The sequence below is a fragment of the Rhynchophorus ferrugineus genome, unplaced genomic scaffold (assembly GCF_030347505.1).
Source record: "Rhynchophorus ferrugineus isolate W39M unplaced genomic scaffold, kcgeb_rfMv2 rfM30, whole genome shotgun sequence".
In the NCBI taxonomy this organism is placed as follows: Eukaryota; Metazoa; Arthropoda; class Insecta; order Coleoptera; family Curculionidae; genus Rhynchophorus; species Rhynchophorus ferrugineus.
Window position 1 is genome coordinate 458,780 of NW_027472609.1, and position 23,891 is coordinate 482,670.

Sequence of the window (23,891 nt, forward strand, 5' to 3'; positions counted from 1 at the left end):
GAAACAGCAACATTGATGAGTGACCAGAAGTGAACGTGATTAACTGGACGGTACGAAGAAACTGAAGAGACACTAAGCGACCACAAACCTTAGAAATAGAGGGTAAACCCCAGAGAAATAAGACATCGAAGAAAAAATTTGATTATCACGGCACCAGCTGGCAAAGAGTCACTGACGGGTTGCTAGTCGCGAGCACAGAAATAAGGGCGACGATGCAAATAGACGAAATTGAAAAACAAGCGGAGCAAATGCAAGCAGCTTTCAAGAAATCTACTAAACTGTTAAAAACAACCACCATCATAATAAAACAAGACAACGAATGATGGGATGGAGAACGCCAACAGAAGAAATTGGAACTTAGAAGAAAAGCCGATTCGATCAGACGAGAAGACGGGGATAAGACCGACCTCGTGAGGGAATATGGAGTAATGAAGCGAGCATTCAAGAAGCTTGTCAAAGAAAAGAAGAAGAAGCATGTAGAAGAAATAATTATAAATAGAAAACACATTCGACATTGAACCATGGCTTAGAGTCTGCAAAATAATAAAGACTCTAGGAGTCAGCAGGGGGAAAATAGTTGAAATAATGGAAGATGTAGAACCGGGCAATATGTATAACCTGGAGAAAGAAAAGGTAGAAAAATATCATCCAAAACAAGAGGAGGAAGAAAAAGAACAACTTGTAAGGATCATGACAAGGGTCACCAATGGAGAATGGAGCAAACAAGAAGAAGACGAAGAAGAAATACAAGAAGCTGAACTAGACTGAGTCATAATGAACTTAAAAAACAACAAGTAATCAGCAACAAAATCGAGTTCGGAATAGAGAAGGGGTGCCCACAAGGGTCGAGCATAGGCCCGACTCTATGGTTGATTAATATCAACTCCTGGTTCGATAAGATAGCTGATATTGACACACAACAGACACATGTGAGAGCACAAACGTTCGCCGACGACCAAATCATCGCAATCAGCCATCGAACACCTACTGAAATTAAAGAAGAATGGAACAAATGCTGGCGCAAATGCTTAGAATGGAAAGAATATTCAAGAGCACATTACAATATAGAAAAATCGGAAGCTATGATATATCCAAAGGAGATCCCCTTTACGATGGAAGAATTGAAGAAAAGAAGAAATGACCGCAAGAGATAAATCCCAGTAGTACCCAGGAGGACCAGATTTCTGAAGATAGGAATTAAATTAAACGAAGAAATCATAACTCCTAAAGACCAGATGAGGTAATTGGGAGTAATATTGGATAAGACAAAAATATACATTAACCATCTGAATGCGATTAAAGAAAAGGTCGAAACCGTCGTCGCCAAAACGGCGGGATCCATAAGCAGGAAGTACGGAAATAAGGTAAGGGACATAATTAAAAATGTATACGAGAGAGTCGTAAAGCCAGCCATATTATAAGGGTCCGAGAAATGGGGACGGTACGTAAATAAAGTACACACTCAGAGGAAGCTAAACGCGATTCAAAGATACGCCCCAATACTAATCACCGGCGCGTTTAAAACAGCACCGACGAGCGCGCTACAAGTAATCGCAGGAGTAGTTCCTCTACCAATAGAAGCCGAACCAAGAGCATGAGCGGCAGAAAAATGCGGTTATAGACAAGGCCCGCCAAGGGCGGAGTAAAAATACATGTGCTGGCCATGAGAAAAACCGTGGATTCGTTGGGGACCGAGCAGTACGAGATAGGAAGACACATAGCGAAGGTATGGATGGATGCTAATGTGAAGCAGGAAAAAGCAGGAGCGACGGGACGGAGGAAGAGGCATGCATCAGGCTAGAAGAAAATGGAATTAACAGAGAGTAGCTGAATTTCTAGCCGTACAAGAAGCCATAAGAATACTAGAAGAAAAACATGGCGATATGCATGCCGTCAACACTTACAAGCACTGCAAAACAGTAGGGTTTGAAAGTTTAGAGCTAAACCGAAAAGCAGTGCAACTGATAACAAACCATGGAAACATGGAAGCATACATCAAGAGATTCAGACTGGAAATCACGGAAGGAGTATGCGGATGCAGCCAAGATCAAGAAGATAGTCATCATAAATTAATGCACAAACGCCGAAAGGTTGAGCGCCAGAGATCTTTATAAAATTCCGAATGATCAGATGGAAATGAGAAATGCACTCAACAAAACAAACAAGAAGAAAATTGAAATATTGAATGATTGGGCAAACAAAGTTATTAATGAAGAAGAAAATATCGCTGAAGTCCAGCAATCCCAGAACTGACAACTGATAATAACAAAAACAACAAGAAGAAATCAGTAATATAAACCCTCATTATTAATTAAACCAATAAAGCACAATACGAATAATAGCTATGTCAAGATAACTCTCTATACATATAAGAGATGCCCCTTGAGAAACATAGAGATAGGCACAGACAATTCCACAATCCCACAAATAGACATTCAAAATGATTAATATTAGGCATACTATTATTAGATGTTAGTGCTACTGCATGCAACTATTACATAGTTTTTTAAGTCAAAATAATGGTTGCTATAATAAAAGCATCATTAAGTAATTAATATAATAATAATAAGCAAGAAAAAAAAGCCAAATTATAGGAACCATTAAACAATTAAAATAAGCTGACCATCCGGAATGACGAGCATGGGAGAATATGCTTCAATCATGTAAAATGGCATGGAGAAGATCGAGAGGTGCTGATGGTTTGCTTTAGTGTGAGCAATAGCACTACAGATCCGCACCTTCATCACATACACAATCATAGTAGTCTCGTTTTGTCGCCCAACCTACCTAAAAATAAAGAGAATAAGTAAATGGGGTTAAGGACTGCTCAAATAGACAAATAATATCAAAATCCATGAAGAAATACAAATTTTCTAATTTACCAAATGAGATGGCATAAATTCATATCATCTCATATCGTCAAGGTCGTATCTATCTTCGCAAAATAACCTCCTAACAACCTTTGCATAAAACACAATCATCTAAAACAATCATTCAAAGGACAGAGACACACCTCATAAAACAAGACAAATAATACTCATCTTATGGTGTAGAAAACTAGCAAATTCATAGTATCAATAGTCCCAAAATGCTTTCCACCACTAGGACACAATCAATTCCATCAACTCTGCCAAAGAATTCCTAACCTAAAACATAAAAAATCATAAATAAACTGTTGATATCCCTATGGGAGGATGATTGGCAATAAAAGTAGTTGAACAATATGAAACACATTCACGAAGTTACTGCACCGACCCACGGGGTTGTAATCTCAATAGACCTCATACCTTGCAAATCAAAACACATAAGTCATCTAATTAATACATTTTCGAACAGATAAGTCTAATAAAAACAAATATAATATTCAACATACCCGAAAGTACCCAAGCAAAAGTAAAATCCTAATCTGATAGCGTTTAATCATCGAGTACAGAAGGGCTGCATGGTGCCACGGATAGCTTCGGATATATCATCTCCAAATAAATCACGGTCAATTCTGCCAAAGAATCTGGACGCAGATAACCTAAAAAATAGAAAAAACATAAATACACTGCTGATATCCTGGTGGGAAAATAACTAGCAAGAAAATAAAATAAAACAAAGGTAGTTAAACAACATCAAAACATATTGACGGCGTCACTTCACCGTCCCACGGAGTGGTAATCTCAGTGGACTTCATGCCTTACAAAATCAAAACACAAGGGTCATCTAATTAATCAATTCCGAATAAGAAAAGGCGGATAAAGATGATATCTAAACTCACCCTGAAATAATACCAAATATTCATACAAAAGTACAATCCTAGTCTGGTGGTATTCAATCGTCAAGCACAAGCAAATTTCCTAGTGACACAGATGGTGTCCGACAAAATCTCCAAGTGGTGTGAGGGGGTAAAACAAACAAGTCGTAGGTCGCCAAATCACACAAGATCGGTCTAATCCATAAGAAAACCTAAAAACACAACAATAATAAAATAAAATAAACAAAACGTATAAACAGAACGAAGACATAACCTCCCATGCGGGTACGTCAATTCTCCTGAATGAGAGACGAAAACAATATCCAACAACATAAATTACGGGTAATTCTAATTTAATTAATAAAAGGAAAAGATAGTAATCAAAACGGGAATATAAGAAATAATCTACAAAATCTACAAATTAATTGCGAAAATATTAACTAGAGAAAGAGAACAAGCGGCGCGCGACATCTAGCATGAACTTAAGCAATCAAAGGATAGGAATTTCAAAAGTGGAAAACCGTAAAATTGTCATCAATATCTTTAAAAAAATATTTTAAAAATTATATTATATTCTACTATATTCTACTCTAAATTAATGAAATAAATTAATGTTCTTTTTTATAACATCTTTATTAGATACGCTTAGTCCAATCTTAATTATTATTATTATTACAATTAATTTATTACTACTTTTCCTATGTGCTTGGATTAATTAGCAAGCAAGACGAGTGCGAGAAAATACATCAGTATGTATTCCTCAATTATAAAATTACAATTATTTATTAATTATTAACTTATAGCCATAGTTTACACTAATAATACACACTAAATGTTCACACAAGTTCGTATGGTTTTGTTCGTTTCAATCTCTTGACATCCTGTGCGCTGTCCAGCAGTTGTATTGCTTCCACGTTAGAATGATTTAGTAATCTTCCTTCGTGTTTCAAGGCGAAATCCTGCACAACTTCGCAAATCCATTTGATTTCCAGGTCATCGTGCAGTTCTTCATTGGTTACATAGCGATAGGCATTGGTAATCAATCGAAGAATCTTGTTTTGACAGCGCTGTATGACTAACTGATTTGAATTTTTAGTGCAACCCCATATTTGCACCCCATAGGTCCAAATTGGCTTTATAATTGTATTATAGATCAACCTCTTTGATTTTAGATCAAGTTGAGAGTATCTTCCGACTAACCAGTATAGTTGTTTTATTTTGGTTCTAATGTGTTTTGCTTTTTGTCTAACGTGATGCTTCCAATTTAATCTACCGTCAAGATGATTTCGCCTTAATGCAAAATTAACGTGGATAGATTTGGAGCTATTAAGTTGAATTTTCCAATCTTTTGTCCATTTGTAGATTTTGTTGACTGCCACTTGCACTTTTTCTATTGCCCTAGGCAGAGATATATCTTTTGCCATAATAACTGTGTCATCAGCAAAGGTTCCAAGAAGTGTTTCTTTTGTTGTTGGAATGTCAGCAGTGTAGAGCAGATACAGGAGAGGGCCTAAGACGCTACCTTGTGGAACTCCAGCCGAGATATTTTTAAATGTCGAGAACGCCATTTCGTGCGATACTCTAAATTTTCTTCCGAATAAATATGACTCCAGCAATTGACAATAGTTACGCGGTAACAATTTGCTCATCTTACAGATTAATCCCAAATGCCAAACCCGATCAAAAGCTTGTGAGACATCCAGGAATATTGCAGGGCAGTATTTCTTTTCTTCAAACGCTCTTTCAATAGACGCAGTTACTCTGTGCACTTGATCGATAGTTGAATGGTGATTTCGAAAACCAAACTGGAAATCTGGTATTGTTACCAAGTGTTTAACACGTTTATATATCAGCTTCTCAAATAGCTTTGATATAGCAGGTAGTAGCGAAATAGGCCTGTAAGATTCGACTTGTTCTGCAGGTTTGTCAGGTTTTTTGAGCATAATTATTTGTGCAACTTTAAAGCATTCCGGGACATGCTTCAGCTTTAAACAGGCATTAAATATATATATCAACATGATGATTGCTTTTCGTGGCAGTTCTTTCAATAATCCAGGTGAAATGTCATCTATACCAGGTGCTTTTTAGGATTGAGGTTATCAATTTCAGTGGCAACTTCCAGTGGAGAAATTAGATTTAGATCTACATCGGGTTGATAAATAGGAGATGTATCCATGGTAGATTATATATCATTAGGCCGAAAAATGTTAGCTAAATATTCTGCGAACAATTCTGCTTTTTCATTGTCGCGTCGAACCCATTCATTTCGATCATTTTTAATAGGCGGTACTCGAATAATTGGTCTTTTAAATCTTCGAGTTGCTTTCCATAGCGAATAATCTTTGTCTGCTTGTGGGCTTAATTCACTTAAATAGTTTTGAAAGCAATTCTGTTTATATTCTTTGATCTTTTGATTTGTCTGATTACTAATTCTATTAAACGTGGTTTTGTCAGCAGCATTTCTGGTCCTGTGCCATACTCTTCTAGCTTTTCGTATTTCTTTTATCATTTCTCTAATTTCGAGGGGGTAAAGTACTTCATATTCTGATTTCTCTCTTGCAATTGGGGTAGCATCTTTTGCAGCTAACCGAATTTGTTCAGTTATATGTTTGGTTTGTTGCTCAAGATCATCTATAGTTTTAAGTCTTACTTTTAAACTGATTTGTTCCTGCAGTATTAATCTGAATTTGTCCCAGTCAGTATATTTGTTGGTAAGATTAGGCTTTTTTGCTTTTCTTAGGATTGTCGCGCCCAGTGTTAACAATACTGGAGTGTGATCAGATGTTAGATCGCACAAGCTTTCTGTACTAATTTGATTTAATGAGATGCCTTTTGTAATGTAGAAATCCAGCAGGTCTGGGACTTTATTACTGTCTGTGGGCCAGTAAGTGGGTTCGCGCCCTGAATGATAATTACAATTTGTAAGGTTAATGACTTCGAGTAATTCGTTTCCTTTTCCAGGTATTATTATTCGTGAACCCCAAGCTGTATGTTTAACATTAAAGTCTCCACCAATAATAAACCGTGGGCCTAATTTTGAAAAGATATCTTTATATTGTTGTTGTGTCATTTTATGTCTCGGTGGACAATATATAGCGCCAATATTTATTTCAGCCCCGTTTTTTTCGATACTAATTATCGTAGCTTGTATTTCTTCATTTTTTATCTCTTCTTGTTCGAAATGTTGTATATTTTGTTTAATTATTAAAGCTGTTCCGCCTCGAGCTCGTTCACTGGGGTGTAGTGTCCAGTAAGCATCATAACCCCGTATTTTAATGTAGTTTTTTTTAGAAAAATGTGTTTCCGATATGAGAGCTATATCTATGTTATATGTTTTTAAGAATAATTCTAGTTCCCGGACTCTTTGATTTAGTCCGTTTGCGTTCCAAGTTATAATTCTTAAAAAAGAATTACTCATTTTGATTTCTCTTTAGCTTGTTTTGGGTAGATTTCCCCAATTCGGATTTCTCCAATTTTTCCACCCTGTCTGCTAACTGACTGAATTTCTGTCTCATTTCGGTCTGGAATTCTTTGAACAATTTCATCATGTCGACGATAGTTGGCTCGTTGGCCGCAGCGTTCTGCGGTTTCGTATCAATTTGTTTATCATTTGATATTTTGACGTTTATATTTTTGACCGATGGTCTTACGGTTTCATAGGTTTTTTTATTTTCAACGGTAGATGTTGTTTGAGTTTTTGACTTTGTCAATTTGTCTTAAGCGTTGTTCTGCTGTAATTTTCTTTGGCTGGAGTCCTTTTTTTTTGATATACTGCACATCCTTTATAATTGGCAGGGTGACCTTTTTCATTGCACAACACGCATGTCGCTACACTATTGCGTTGTTTTCTGTACTGAGTTGTGTGATGTTTACCGGCACATTTCACACATCTTGGTTCCCTACTGCAAAAATTTTAGTGTGTCCAAGATTTTGACAGTTTGTGCATTGTGGTATATTATTATTTTTCTTCGGAGGTTCCACTTTTATCCTACAGTCTAGTAAATAATTTATGTCGTATATATTTTTATTATTTTCCTTTTGTGTCATGTCTACATAGAACAACGGAAAAGTTTTAATTTGTTTTTCGCCATTTACATTTGTTGTCTTTTTCTTTATAGTCTTTTTCGCTATAGGCGTGACGTGCCCGCAAACCCGTAATTCCGATTTAATATCGTCCTGATCTGTTGTGGACGGTAATCCTCTAATGACTACTTTATACCACTTATCACTTTTTAACTGATAAGTGTGATATTCGAGTTTATTGAATGAATTGTTTTTCTTCATCTCAATGAGATGCTTTTTTACATTCCTATAGTCTGTTTCATTGTTAAGGGTTACGTTAATATCATTGTTAGACAAAGCTTTAAACTGCACTCGGTCAGAGGCTACTCCTTTTATTTCTGATCTAAATAAATTAAAATTGCCAACATTGCTTACCTTGATCGGAGGGGGCAGAGGGATTTTGTTTTCTTGCTTCTTTTTTTTAATATTTATACCACTTTTTGCGATTGGCGATGGCGTCATCTGAGACTTCTTCCTCTTTTTATCCTTCTTGTTTGTTACTTCGGTCCAGTCAGACTGTTCCCCTACCTCTAATACTAGTTCGTCTTCATCCGTGTAGTAGTCTTCTGCATAATTAGTATACCTTTTTGGTGTATCTTGCGTGTGACCTTGCAGTTGCAAACGGATATCAGCCATATCCTTAGATAATTGCAACAGTTGTTGGTTCAGACGCTCATTATTCATTCTTAATTCCTTGTTTTCTTTCAATAATATATTCAAATCCATGTTCTTGTCCATGATGTTATAATTAAATGTTTTTTTCACTAACTTCCACTTTTTCCCTTTTCTGGAAAACGTAGAACGTCTTTTGTTTGAGAGTTTGAGTCTTTTATTTCCTTCACGTTGGGTTGGCCGTTTCACCCTATACTGTACCTGGGAGTTCTTTGAAACCGTTAACAGAAATTGACCGTAAAGAATATATAGATATATTTTTATTTGATATTTACGGAGACTCGTTTTCGGGAAAGAAAAAACACGTCTTGACTCTATGAAGGTCGGGACCGAACTGAATTTTAATATAAATTAAATGATAGACTTTGAACAAGACATCTGACTGAGCAAGTTAGGCTCGTAACCAACAGATATTGTCTAAAATATAAGACATATCGATTCATCTCCACAGACAGAAACCGCGTCGCGAATATTTTAATGAAAATGGACATAGTAACAGAAAAGGTGCTGAAAGCCAAATCCGCAGTCGTGATGCCAAATACTATATAAGTCCAGAGCATCACGAATGCGGAAGCAATGGTGGAGGAGATGATAAACAGAAAATTGGGACAAATACAGCACGAAACAGATAAGAGAATACAAAAACTTGAATCCCTATTGCAAGAGAGTATTCTCCAGCAGTCCTTGCCAGGCCAGTGATGATGGATGTAAGCACGCAGACCGACATCAGCAGAAGAATCGAGATGACTACCGTGGAGTTACAGACCGAAAGTACATCCAATACGATCTGTACGTACAATGAGGTCGCGGCGACAAAATAGAATAATGAAAATAAAACACTGTCGAAGCCACAAAAAGCCCAGTCAAAGGCATCGAAATCCACCACACCTAATCTAGAATGGCAAAATCCGAAACAGATTAATAATATATACGAAATTAAAATCAGAAAGGAAAAAGCAAGTGGCGCGGAGACATTAGCCGCCATCAGAGGCAAGCTAACCCGTAAAGAGTTAGCAGGAGATGGCCTCAAACACGTAAGAGTACACAGACATGGACTGGTATCACTGATCTGTAAAGACCAGAAACAAAAGAAAGACCTGATAGAAAAAATAAGCTCTGTACATGCTATCAAAATCGATAATAGTGAAAAACGTCCCAAATTCAGAATCACAGAGGTATCCAGGGAGATCACAGACGAACAAATAATAGAAGATCTGGCTGATCAAAACGAAGAGAATATGAACATCATCCAAGAAGAAAGAAAAAAGACTGACAACAACGAAGAACCAGAAGAAATCATCAAGGTAGTAAAGAAATATATATGCAAAAATTCAGAAAGAAACAACGTTATAATCGAAACAATTCCCAGCATATACAGAGCAGTGTTAAAAAAGGGCAAAGTCTTTGTAGGGTACTTGAGACAATTCGTTGATGATTTCAACGCAATTCTACTATGCTATAAATGCAGCAGATTCGGGCACAAGCAGATACATTGTAGAAGCGCACAGTGTTGTTATATATGTGCAGGACCGCACGGGGGAAGGGACTGCAAGAGTAGCACCACGAATTGTGCGAACTGCAAATGAGCAGGAGCACCGGAGGTAAACTCCAACAATAGAGTAAATGATAGAACCTGTCCAATATACAAGAAAGAAAAGAAGAAGCCATCGAAGAAATGAAACAGAAATGGCTCTAAAAATCCTACAGATAAACATCGAAAAAGGCATCCAGGCCAGCACGCTCATGAGAGCGAAAGCCGACAAAGAAAAATACAACATAATCTTGGTGCGAGAACCAGCAACAAGAACTAAGAAATGTCGGGACCGGACAAAGTCATAGTCAAACTATTAGACTGCGATTTACTAATCACCAACGTATACGCGCATCAGACAGGAGACAACATAAATTGCTTAGAAGAAAAAGAAGAACGATGGCAGAAATACTAGAAGAAATGGATAGTAGCTGGTGATTTTAATGCCAACGACACTATGTTTATTGTATAACAACAAAGGTTCAAATCTGATAATCTAGACCATATCATACCGACTGGAATTAGTGCAGAATGAACAAACAGCTCCCACCTTTATCAGTAGTAGGGGAAACAGCAACATTGATGAGTGACGAGAAGTGAACGTGATCAACTGGACGGTACAAAAAACTGAAGAGACACTAAGCGACCACAAACACATCCTCTTCGAAATAGAGGGTAAACCCCAGAGAAATAAGACATCGAAGAAAAAGTTTGATTATCACGGGAGCAGCTGGCAAAGAGTCACTGACGGGTCGCTAGTCGCGAGCATAGAAATAAGGGCGACGATGCAAATAGACGAAATTGAAAAACAAGCGGAGCAAATGCAAGCAGCTTTCAAGAAATCTACTAAACTGTTAAAGACAACCACCATCATAATAAAACAAGACAACGAATGATGGGATGGAGAACGCCAACAGAAGAAATTGGAACTTAGAAGAAAAGCCGATTCGATCAGACGAGAAGACGGGGATAAGACCGACCTCGTGATTCACTCACTCCCTATGGAGTAATGAAGCGAGCATTCAAGAAGCTTGTCAAAGAAAAGAAGAAGAAGCATGTAGAAGAAATAATTATAAATAGAAAACACATTCGACATTGAACCATGGCATAGAGTCTGGAAAATAATAAAGACTCTAGGAGTCAGCAGGGGGAAAATAGTTGAAATAATGGAAGATACCGAACCGGGCAATATGTATAACCTGGAGAAAGAAAAGGTAGAAAAATATCATCCAAAACAAGAGGAGGAAGAAAAAGAACAACTTGTAAGGATCACGACAAGGGTCACCAATGGAGAATGGAGCAAACAAGAAGAAGACGAAGAAGAAATACAAGAAGCTGAACTAGACTGGGTCATAATGAACTTAAAAAACAACAGGTAATCAGCAACAAAATCGAGTTCGGAATAGAGAAGGGGTGCCCACAAGGGTCGAGCATAGGCCCGACTCTATGGTTGATTAATATCAACTCCTGGTCCGATAAGATAGCTGATATTGACACACAACAGACACATGTGAGAGCACAAACGTTCGCCGACGACCAAATCATCGCAATCAGCCATCGAACACCTACTGAAATTAAAGAAGAATGGAACAAATGCTGGCGCAAATGCTTAGAATGGAAAGAATATTCAAGAGCACATTGCAATATAGAAAAATCGGAAGCTATGATATATCCAAAGGAGATCCCCTTTACGATGGAAGAATTGAAGAAAAGAAGAAATGACCGCAAGAGATAAATCCCAATAGTACTCAGAAGGACCAGATTTCCGAAGATAGGAATTAAATTAAACGAAGAAATCATAACTCCTAAAGACCAGATGAGGTAATTGGGAGTAATATTGGATAAAACAAAAATATACATTAACCATCTGAATGCGATTAAAGAAAAGGTCGAAACCGTCGTCGCCAAAACGGCGGGACCCATAAGCAGGAAGTACGGAATTAAGGTAAGGGACATAATTAAAAATGTATACGAGAGAGTCGTAAAGCCAGCCATATTATAAGAGTCCGAGAAATGGGGACGGTACGTAAATAAAGTACACACTCAGAGGAAGCTAAACGCGATTCAAAGATACGCCCCAATACTAATCACCGGCGCGTTTAAAACAGCACCGACGAGCGCGCTACAAGTAATCGCAGGAGTAGTTCCTCTACCAATATAAGCCGAAGCAAGAGAAAAACTGTGGATTCGTTGGGGACCGAGCAGTACGAGATAGGAAGACACATAGCGAAGGTATGGATGGATGCTAATGTGAAGCAGGAAAAAGCAGGAGCGACGGGACGGAGGAAGAGGCATGCATCGGGCTAGAAGAAAATGGAATTAACAGAGAGTAGCTGAATTTCTAGCCGTACAAGAAGCCATAAGAATACTAGAAGAAAAACATGGCGATATGCATGCCGTCAACACTTACAAGCACTGCAAAACAGTAGGGTTTGAAAGTTTAGAGCTAAACCGAAAAGTAGTGCAATTGATAACGAACCATGGAAACATGGAAACATACATCAAGAGATTCAGACTGGAAATCACGGAAGAAGTATGCGGATGCAGCCAAGATCAAAAAGATAGTCATCATAAATGAATACACAAACGCCGAAAGGTTGAGCGCCAGAGATCTTTATAAAATTCCGAATGATCAGATGGAAATGAGAAATGCACTCAACAAAACAAACAAGAAGAAAATTGAAATATTGAATGATTGGGCAAACAAAGTTATTAATGAAGAAGAAAATATCGCTGAAGTCCAGCAATCCCAGAACTGACAACTGATAATAACAAAAACAACAAGAAGAAATCAGTAATATAAACCCTCATTATTAATTAAACCAATAAAGCACAATACGAATAATAGCTATGTCAAGATAACTCTCTATACATATAAGAGATGCCCCTTGAGAAACATAGAGATAGGCACAGACAATTCCACAATCCAACAAATAGACATTCAAAATGATTAATATTAGGCATACTATTATTAGATGTTAGCGCTACTGCATGCAACTATTACATAGTTTTTTAAGTCAAAATAATGGTTGCTATAATAAAAGCATCATTAAGTAATTAATATAATAATAATAAGCAAGAAAAAAAAGCCAAATTATAGGAACCATTAAACAATTAAAATAAGCTGACCATCCGGAACGACGAGCATGGGAGAATATGCTTCAATCATGTAAAATGGCATGGAGAAGATCGAGAGGTGCTGATGGTTTGCTTTAGTGTGAGCAATAGCACTACAGATCCGCACCTTCATCACATACACAATCATAGTAGTCTCGTTTTGTCGCCCAACCTACCTAAAAATAAAGAGAATAAGTAAATGGGGTTAAGGACTGCTCAAATAGACAAATAATATCAAAATCCATGAAGAAATACAAATTTTCTAATTTACCAAATGAGATGGCATAAATTCATATCATCTCATATCGTCAAGGTCGTATCTATCTTCGCAAAATAACCTCCTAACAACCTTTGCATAAAACACAATCATTTAAAACAATCATTCAAAGGACAGAGACACACCTCATAAAACAAGACAAATAATACTCATCTTATGGTGTAGAAAACTAGCAAATTCATAGTATCAATAGTCCCAAAATGCTTTCCACCACTAGGACACAATCAATTCCATCAACTCTGCCAAAGAATTCCTAACCTAAAACATAAAAAATCATAAATAAACTGTTGATATCCCTATGGGAGGATGATTGGCAATAAAAGTAGTTGAACAATATGAAACACATTCACGAAGTTACTGCACCGACCCACGGGGTTGTAATCTCAATAGACTTCATACCTTGCAAATCAAAACACATAAGTCATCTAACTAATAAATTTTCGAACAGATAAGTCTAATAAAAACAAATATAGTATTCAACATACCCGAAAGTACCCAAGCAAAAGTAAAATCCTAATCTGATAGCGTTTAATCATCGAGTACAGAAGGGCTGCATGGTGCCACGGATAGCTTCGGATATATCATCTCCAAATAAATCACGGTCAGTTCTGCCAAAGAATCTGGACGCAGATAATCTAAAAAATAGAAAAAACATAAATACACTGCTGATATCCTGGTGGGAAAATAACAAGCAAGAAAATAAAATAAAACAAAGGTAGTTAAACAACATCAAAACATATTTACGGCGTCACTTCACCGTCCCACGGAGTGGTAATCTCAGTGGACTTCATGCCTTACAAAATCAAAACACAAGGGTCATCTAATTAATCAATTCCGAATAAGAAAAGGCGGATAAAGATGATATCTAAACTCACCCTGAAATAATACCAAATATTCATAAAAAAAGTACAATCCTAGTCTGGTGGTATTCAATCGTCAAGCACAAGCAAATTTCCTAGTGACACAGATGGTGTCCGACAAAATCTCCAAGTGGTGTGAGGAGGTAAAACAAACAAGTCGTAGGTCGCCAAATCACACAAGATCGGCCTAATCCATAAGAAAACCTAAAAACACAACAATAATAAAATAAAATAAACAAAACGTATAAACAGAACGAAGACATAACCTCCCATGCGGGTATGTCAATTCTCCTGAATGGGAGACGAAAACAATATCCAACAACATAAATTACGGGTAATCTAATTTAATTAATAAAAGGAAAAGATAGTAATCAAAACGGGAATATAAGAAATAATCTACAAAATCTACAAATTAATTGCGAAAATATTAACTAGAGAAAGAGAACAAGTGGCGCGCGACATCTAGCATGAACTTAAGCAATCAAAGGATAGGAATTTCAAAAGTGGAAAACCGTAAAATTGTCAACAATATCTTTAAAAAAATATTTTAAAAATTATATTATATTCTACTCTAAATTAATGAAATAAATTTAATTTTTTTTATAACATCTTTATTAGATACGCTTAGTACAATCTTAATTGTTATTATTATTACAATTAATTTATTACTACTTTTCCTATGTGCTTGGATTAATTAGCAAGCAAGACGAGTGCGAGAAAATATATCAGTATGTATTCCTCAATTATAAAATTACAATTATTTATTAATTATTAACTTATAGCTATAGTTTACACTAATAATACACACTAAATATTCACACAAGTTCGTATGGTTTTGTTCGTTTCAATCTCTTGACATCCTGTGCGCTGTCCAGCACTTGTATTGCTTCCACGTTAGAATGATTTAGTAATCTTCTTTCGTGTTTCAAGGCGAAATCCTGCACAACTTCGCAAATCCATTTGATTTCCAGGTCATCGTGCAGTTCTTCATTGGTTACATAGCGATAGGCATTGGTAATCAATCGAAGAATCTTGTTTTGACAGCGCTGTATGACTAACTGATTTGAATTTTTAGTGCAACCCCATATTTGCACCCCATAGGTCCAAATTGGCTTTATAATTGTATTATAGATCAACCTCTTTGATTTTAGATCAAGTTGAGAGTATCTTCCGACTAACCAGTACAGTTGTTTTATTTTGGTTCTAATGTGTTTTGCTTTTTGTCTAACGTAATGCTTCCAATTTATCTACCGTCAAGATGGATTCCAAGGTATTTTGCTGATTCTGCTTGAGGAATCGGGCATCCATTGAGTGATATAATTAAGTTTTTATTATTTCGCCTTCATGCAATTTTAACGTGGACAGATTTGGAGCTATTAAGTTGAATTTTCCAATCTTTTGTCCATTTGTAGATTTTGTTGACTGCCACTTGCACTTTTTCTATTGCCCTAGGCAGAGATATATCTTTTGCCATAATAACTGTGTCATCAGCAAAGGTTCCAAGAAGTGTTTCTTTTGTTGTTGGAATGTCAGCAGTGTAAAGCAGATACAGGAGAGGTCCTAAGACGCTACCTTGTGGAACTCCAGCCGAGATATTTTTAAATGTCGAGAACGCCATTTCGTGCGATACTCTAAATTTTCTTCCGAATAAATATGACTCCAGCAATTGACAATAGTTACGCGGTAACAATTTGCTCATCTTACAGATTAACCAAAATGCCAAACCCGATCAAAAGCTTGTGAGACATCCAGGAATATTGCAGGGCAGTATTTCTTTTCTTCAAACGCTCTTTCAATAGCCGCAGTTACTCTGTGCACTTGATCGATAGTTGAATGGTGATGTCGAAAACCAAACTGGAAATCTGGTATTGTTACCAAGTGTTTAACACGTTTATATATCAGCTTCTCAAATAGCTTTGATATTGCAGGTAGTAGCGAAACAGGCCTGTAAGATTCGACTTGTCGACTTGCAGGTTTGTCAGGTTTTTTGAGCATAATTATTTGTGCAACTTTAAAGCATTCCGGGACATGCTTCAGCCTTAAACAGGCATTAAATATATATGTCAACATGATGATTGCTTTTCGTGGCAGTTCTTTCAATAATCCAGGTGAAATGTCATCAATACCAGGTGCCTTTTTAGGATTGAGGTTATCAATTTCAGTGGCAACTTCCAGTGGAGAAATTAGATTTAGATCTATATCGGGTTGATAAATAGGAGATGTATCCATGGTATATTATATATCATTTGGCCGAAAAATGTTAGCTAAATATTCTGCGAACAATTCAGCTTTTTCATTGTCGCGTCGAACCCATTCATTTCGATTATTTTTAATAGGCGGTACTCGAATAATTGGTCTTTTAAATCTTCGAGTTGCTTTCCATAGCGAATAATCTTTGTCTGCTTGTGGGCTTAATTCACTTAAATACTTTTGAAAGCAATTCTGTTTATATTCTTTGATCTTTTGATTTGTCTGATTACTAATTCTATTAAACGTGGTTTTGTCAGCAGCATTTCTGGTACTGTGCTATACTCTTCTAGCTTTTCGTCTTTCTTTTATCATTTCTCTAATTTCGAGGGGGTAAAGTACTTCATATTCTGATTTCTCTCTTGCAATTGGGGTAGCATCTTTTGCAGCTGACCGAATTTGTTTCGGTTATATGTTTGGTTTGTTGCTCAAGATCATCTATAGTTTTAAGTCTTACTTTTGAACTGATTTGTTCCTGCAGTATTAATCTGAATTTGTCCCAGTCAGTATATTTGTTGGTAAGATTAGGCTTTTTTGCTTTTCTTAGGATTGTCGCGCCCAGTGTTAACAATACTGGAGTGTGATCAGATGTTAGATCGCACAAGCTTTCTGTACTAATATGATTTAATGAGATGCCTTTTGTAATGTAGAAATCCAGCAGGTCTGGGACTTTATTACTGTCTGTGGGCCAGTAAGTGGGTTCGCGCCCTGAATGATAATTACAATTTGTAAGGTTAATGGCTTCGAGTAATTCGTTTCCTTTTCCAGGTGTTATTATTCGTGAACCCCAAGCTGTACGTTTAACATTAAAGTCTCCACCAATAATAAACCGTGGGCCTAATTTTGAAAAGATATCTTTAAATTGTTGTTGTGTCATTTTATGTCTCGGTGGACGATATATAGCGCCAATATTTATTTCAGCCCCGTTTTTTTCGATACTAATTATCGTAGCTTGTATTTCTTCATTTTTTATCTCTTCTTGTTCGAAATGTTGTATATTTTGTTTAATTATTAAAGCTGTTCCGCCTCGAGCTCGTTCACTGGGGTGTAGTGTCCAGTAAGCATCATAACCCCGTATTTTAATGTAGTTTTTTTTAGAAAAATGTGTTTCCGATATGAGAGCTATATCTATGTTATATGTTTTTAAGAATAATTCTAGTTCCCGGACTCTTTGATTTAGTCCGTTTGCGTTCCAAGTTATAATTCTTAAAAAAGAATTACTCATTTTGATTTCTCTTTAGCTTGTTTTGGGTAGATTTCCCCAATTCGGATTTCTCCAATTTTTCCACCCTGTCTGCTAACTGACTGAATTTCTGTCTCATTTCGGTCTGGAATTCTTTGAACAATTTCATCATGTCGACGATAGTTGGCTCGTTGGCCGCAGCGTTCTGCGGTTTCGTATCAATTTGTTTATCATTTGATATTTTGACGTTTATATTTTTGACCGATGGTCTTACGGTTTCATAGGTTTTTTTATTTTCAACGGTAGATGTTGTTTGAGTTTTTGACTTTGTCAATTTGTCTTAAGCGTTGTTCTGCTGTAATTTTCTTTGGCTGGAGTCCTTTTTTTTTGATATACTGCACATCCTTTATAATTGGCAGGGTGACCTTTTTCATTGCACAACACGCATGTCGCTACACTATTGCGTTGTTTTCTGTACTGAGTTGTGTGATGTTTACCGGCACATTTCACACATCTTGGTTCCCTACTGCAAAAATTTTAGTGTGTCCAAGATTTTGACAGTTTGTGCATTGTGGTATATTATTATTTTTCTTCGGAGGTTCCACTTTTATCCTACAGTCTAGTAAATAATTTATGTCGTATATATTTTTATTATTTTCCTTTTGTGTCATGTCTACATAGAACAACGGAAAAGTTTTAATTTGTTTTTCGCCATTTACATTTGTTGTCTTTTTCTTTATAGTCTTTTTCGCTATAGGCGTGACGTGCCCGCAAACCCGTAATTCCGATTTAATATCGTCCTGATCTGTTGTGGACGGTAATCCTCTAATGACTACTTTATACCACTTATCACTTTTTAACTGATAAGTGTGATATTCGAGTTTATTGAATGAATTGTTTTTCTTCATCTCAATGAGATGCTTTTTTATATTCCTATAGTCTGTTTCATTGTTAAGGGTTACGTTAATATCATTGTTAGACAAAGCTTTAAACTGCACTCGGTCAGAGGCTACTCCCTTTATTTCTGATCTAAATAAATTAAAATTGCCAACATTGCTTACCTTGATCGGAGGGGTCAGAGGGATTTTGTTTTCTTGCTTCTTTTTTTTAATATTTATACCAGTTTTTGCGATTGGCGATGGCATCATCTGAGACTTCTTCCTCTTTTTATCCTTCTTGTTTGTTACTTCGGTCCAGTCAGACTGTTCCCCTACCTCTAATGCTAGTTCGTCTTCATCCGTGTAGTAGTCTTCTGCATAATTAGTATGCCTTTTTGGTGTATCTTGCGTGTGACCTTGCAGTTGCAAACGGATAGCAGCCATATCCTTAGATAATTGCAACAGTTGTTGGTTCAGACGCTCATTATTCATTCTTAATTCCTTGTTTTCTTTCAATAATATATTCAAATCCATGTTGTTGTCCATGATGTTATAATTAAATGTTTTTTTCACTAACTTTCACTTTTTCCCTTTTCTGGAAAACGTAGAACGTCTTTTGTTTGAGAGTTTGAGTCTTTTATTTCCTTCACGTTGGGTTGGCCGTTTCACCGTATCCCGAACCTGGGAGTTCTTTGAAACCCTTAACAGAAATTGACCGTAGAAAATATATAGAAATATTTTTATTTGATATTTACGGAGACTCGTTTTCGGGAAAGAAAAAACACGTCTTGACTCTATGAAGGTCGGGACCGAACTGAATTTTAATATAAATTAAATGATAGACTTTGAACAAAACATCTGACTGAGCAAGTTAGGCTCGTAACCAACAGATATTGTCTAAAATATAAGACATATCGATTCATCTCCACAGACAGAAACCGCGTCGCGAATATTTTAATGAAAATGGACATAGTAACAGAAAAGGTGCTGAAAGCCAAATCCGCAGTCGTGATGCCAAATACTATATAAGTCCAGAGCATCACGAATGCGGAAGCAATGGTGGAGGAGATGATAAACAGAAAATTGGGACAAATACAGCACGAAACAGACAAGAGAATACAAAAAATAGAATCCCTATTGCAAGAGAGTATTCTCCAGCAGTCCTCGCCAGGCCAGTGATGATGGATGTAAGCACGCAGACCGACATCAGCAGAAGAATCGAGATGACTACCGTGGAGTTACAGACCGAAAGTACATCCAATACGATCTGTACGTACAATGAGGTCGCGGCGACAAAAAAGAATAATGAAAATAAAACACTGTCGAAGCCACAAAAAGCCCAGTCAAAGGCATCGAAATCCACCAGACCTAATCTAGAATGGCAAAATCCGAAACAGATTAATAATATATACGAAATTAAAATCAGAAAGGAAAAAGCAAGTGGCGCGGAGACATTGGCCGCCATCAGAGGCAAGCTAACCCGTAAAGAGTTAGCAGGAGATGGCCTCAAACACGTAAGAGTACACAGACATGGACTGGTATCACTGATCTGTAAAGACCAGAAACAAAAGAAAGACCTGATAGAAAAAATAAGCTCTGTACATGGTATCAAAATCGATAATAGTGAAAAACGTCCCAAATTCAGAATCCCAGGGGTATCCAGGGATATCACAGACGAACAAATAATAGAAGATCTGGCTGATCAAAACGAAGAGAATATGAACATCATCCAAGAAGAAAGAAAAAAGACTGACAACAACGAAGAACCAGAAGAAATCATCAAGGTAGTAAAGAAATATATATGCAAAAACCCAGAAAGAAACAACGTTATAATCGAAACAATTCCCAGCATATACAGAGCAGTGTTAAAAAAGGGCAAAGTCTTTGTAGGGTACTTGAGACAATTCGTTGATGATTTCAACGCAATTCTACTATGCTATAAATGCAGCAGATTCGGGCACAAGCAGATACATTGTAGAAGCGCACAGTGTTGTTTTATATGTGCAGGACCGCACGGGGGAAGGGACTGCAAGAGTAGCACCACGAATTGTGCGAACTGCAAATGAGCAGGAGCACCGGAGGTAAACTCCGACAATAGAGTAAATGATAGAACCTGTCCAATATACAAGAAAAGAAAAGAAGAAGCCATCGAAGAAATGAAACAGAAATGGCTCTAAAAATCCTACAGATAAACATCGAAAAAGGCATCCAGGCCAGCACGCTCATGAGAGCGAAAGCCGACAAAGAAAAATACGACATAATCTTGGTGCGAGAACCAGCAACAAGAACTAAGAAATGTCGGGACCGGACAAAGTCATAGTCAAACTATTAGACTGCGATTTACTAATCACCAACGTATACGCGCATCAGACAGGAGACAACATAAATTGCTTAGAAGAAAAAGAAGAACAATGGCAGAAATACCAGAAGAAATGGATATTAGCTGGTGATTTTAATGCCAAGCACACTTTATGTTTATTGTATAACAACAAAGGTTCAAATCTGATAATCTAGACCATATCATACCGACTGGAATTAGTGCAGAATGAACAAACAGCTCCCACCTTTATCAGTAGTAGTGGAAACAGCAACATTGATGAGTGACGAGAAGTGAACGTGATCAACTGGACGGTACAAGAAACTGAAGAGACACTAAGCGACCACAAACACATCCTCTTCGAAATAGAGGGTAAACCCCAGAGAAATAAGACATCGAAGAAAGAGTTTGATTATCACGGGACCAGCTGGCAAAGAGTCACTGACGGGTTGCTAGTCGCGAGCACAGAAATATGGGCGACGATGCAAATAGACGAAATTGAAAAACAAGCGGAGCAAATGCAAGCAGCTTTCAAGAAATCTACTAAACTGTTAAAAACAACCAAGACAACGAATGATGGGATGGAGAACGCCAACAGAAGAAATTGGAACTTAGAAGAAAAGCTGATTCGATCAGACGAGAAGACGGGGATAAGACCGACCTCGTGATTCCCTCACTCCCTATGGAGTAATGAAGCGAGCATTCAAGAAGCTTGTCAAAGAAAAGAAGAAGAAGCATGTAGAAGAAATAATTATAAATAGAAAACACATTCGACATTGAACCATGGCATAGAGTCTGGAAAATAAATAAAGACTCTAGGAGTCAGCAGGGGGAAAATAGTTGAAATAATGGAAGATGCCGAACCGGGCAATATGTATAACCTGGAGAAAGAAAAGGTAGAAAAATATCATCCAAAACAAGAGGAGGAAGAAAAAGAACAACTTGTAAGGATCACGACAAGGGTCACCAATGGAGAATGGAGCAAACAAGAAGAAGACGAAGAAGAAATACAAGAAGCTGAACTAGACTGGGTCATAATGAACTTAAAAAACAACAGGTAATCAGCAACAAAATCGAGTTCGGAATAGAGAAGGGGTGCCCACAAGGGTCGAGCATAGGCCCGACCCTATGGTTGATTAATATCAACTCCTGGTCCGATAAGATAGCTGATATTGACACACAACAGACACATGTGAGAGCACAAACGTTCGCCGACGACCAAATCATCGCAATCAGCCATCGAACACCTACTGAAATTAAAGAAGAATGGAACAAATGCTGGCGCAAATGATTAGAATGGAAAGAATATTCAAGAGCACATTGCAATATAGAAAAATCGGAAGCTATGATATATCCAAAGGAGATCCCCTTTACGATGGAAGAATTGAAGAAAAGAAGAAATGACCGCAAGAGATAAATCCCAATAGTACTCAGAAGGACCAGATTTCCGAAGATAGGAATTAAATTAAACGAAGAAATCATAACTCCTAAAGACCAGATGAGGTAATTGGGAGTAATATTGGATAAAACAAAAATATACATTAACCATCCGAATGCGATTAAAGAAAAGGTCGAAACCGTCGTCGCCAAAACGGCGGGACCCATAAGCAGGAAGTACGGAATTAAGGTAAGGGACATAATTAAAAATGTATACGAGAGAGTCGTAAAGCCAGCCATATTATAAGAGTCCGAGAAATGGGGACGGTACGTAAATAAAGTACACACTCAGAGGAAGCTAAACGCGATTCAAAGATACGCCCCAATACTAATCACCGGCGCGTTTAAAACAGCACCGACGAGCGCGCTACAAGTAACCGCAGGAGTAGTTCCTCTACCAATAGAAGCCGAAGCAAGAGCATGAGCGGCAGAAAAATGCGGTTATACACCAGGCCCGCCAAGGCCGGAGTAAAAATACATGTGCTGGCCATGAGAAAAACTGTGGATTCGTTGGGGACCGAGCAGTACGAGATAGGAAGACACATAGCGAAGGTATAGATGGATGCTAATGTGAAGCAGGAAAAAGCAGGAGCGACGGGACGGAGGAAGAGGCATGCATCGGGCTAGAAGAAAATGGAATTAACAGAGAGTAGCTGAATTTCTAGCCGTACAAGAAGCCATAAGAATACTAGAAGAAAAACATGGCGATATGCATGCCGTCAACACTTACAAGCACTGCAAAACAGTAGGGTTTGAAAGTTTAGAGCTAAACCGAAAAGTAGTGCAATTGATAACAAACCATGGAAACATGGAAGCATACATCAAGAGATTCAGACTGGAAATCACGGAAGAAGTATGCGGATGCAGCCAAGATCAAAAAGATAGTCATCATAAATGAATACACAAACGCCGAAAGGTTGAGCGCCAGAGATCTTTATAAAATTCCGAATGATCAGATGGAAATGAGAAATGCACTCAACAAAACAAACAAGAAGAAAATTGAAATATTGAATGATTGGGCAAACAAAGTTATTAATGAAGAAAATATCGCTGAAGTCCAGCAATCCCAGAACTGACAACTGATAATAACAAAAACAACAAGAAGAAATCAGTAATATAAACCCTCATTATTAATTAAACCAATAAAGCACAATACGAATAATAGCTATGTCAAGATAACTCTCTATACATATAAGAGATGCCCCTTGAGAAACATAGAGATAGGCACAGACAATTCCACAATCCCACAAATAGACATTCAAAATGATTAATATTAGGCATACTATTATTAGATGTTAGTGCTACTGCATGCAACTATTACATAGTTTTTTAAGTCAAAATAATGGTTGCTATAATAAAAGCATCATTAAGTAATTAATATAATAATAATAAGCAAGAAAAAAAAGCCAAATTATAGGAACCATTAAACAATTAAAATAAGCTGACCATCCGGAACGACGAGCATGGGAGAATATGCTTCAATCATGTAAAATGGCATGGAGAAGATCGAGAGGTGCTGATGGTTTGCTTTAGTGTGAGCAATAGCACTACAGATCCGCACCTTCATCACA

General features: G+C 37.2%; 1 protein-coding gene across 2 annotated transcripts in view; it reads right to left on the reverse strand.

Annotated features, from left to right (window-relative positions):
- The window catches only part of LOC143205871 (putative ATP-dependent RNA helicase DDX43), a 279,365-nt gene that overhangs the window by 243,695 nt on the left and 11,779 nt on the right, over positions 1 to 23,891 (reverse strand). Inside the window, exons 1-3 of one of the 2 annotated variants that reach the window (XM_076418907.1) lie at positions 14,274 to 14,521; positions 14,092 to 14,218; positions 3,374 to 3,523 (exon numbers count right to left, since the gene is read on the reverse strand). The exons of the other annotated variant lie outside the window; for it this stretch is intronic. The gene's annotated coding sequence lies outside the window, so the exon portion shown is untranslated. Of the gene's footprint in view, positions 1 to 3,373; positions 3,524 to 14,091; positions 14,219 to 14,273; positions 14,522 to 23,891 lie in introns of those variants that run through there. 2 annotated transcript variants of the gene reach the window in all.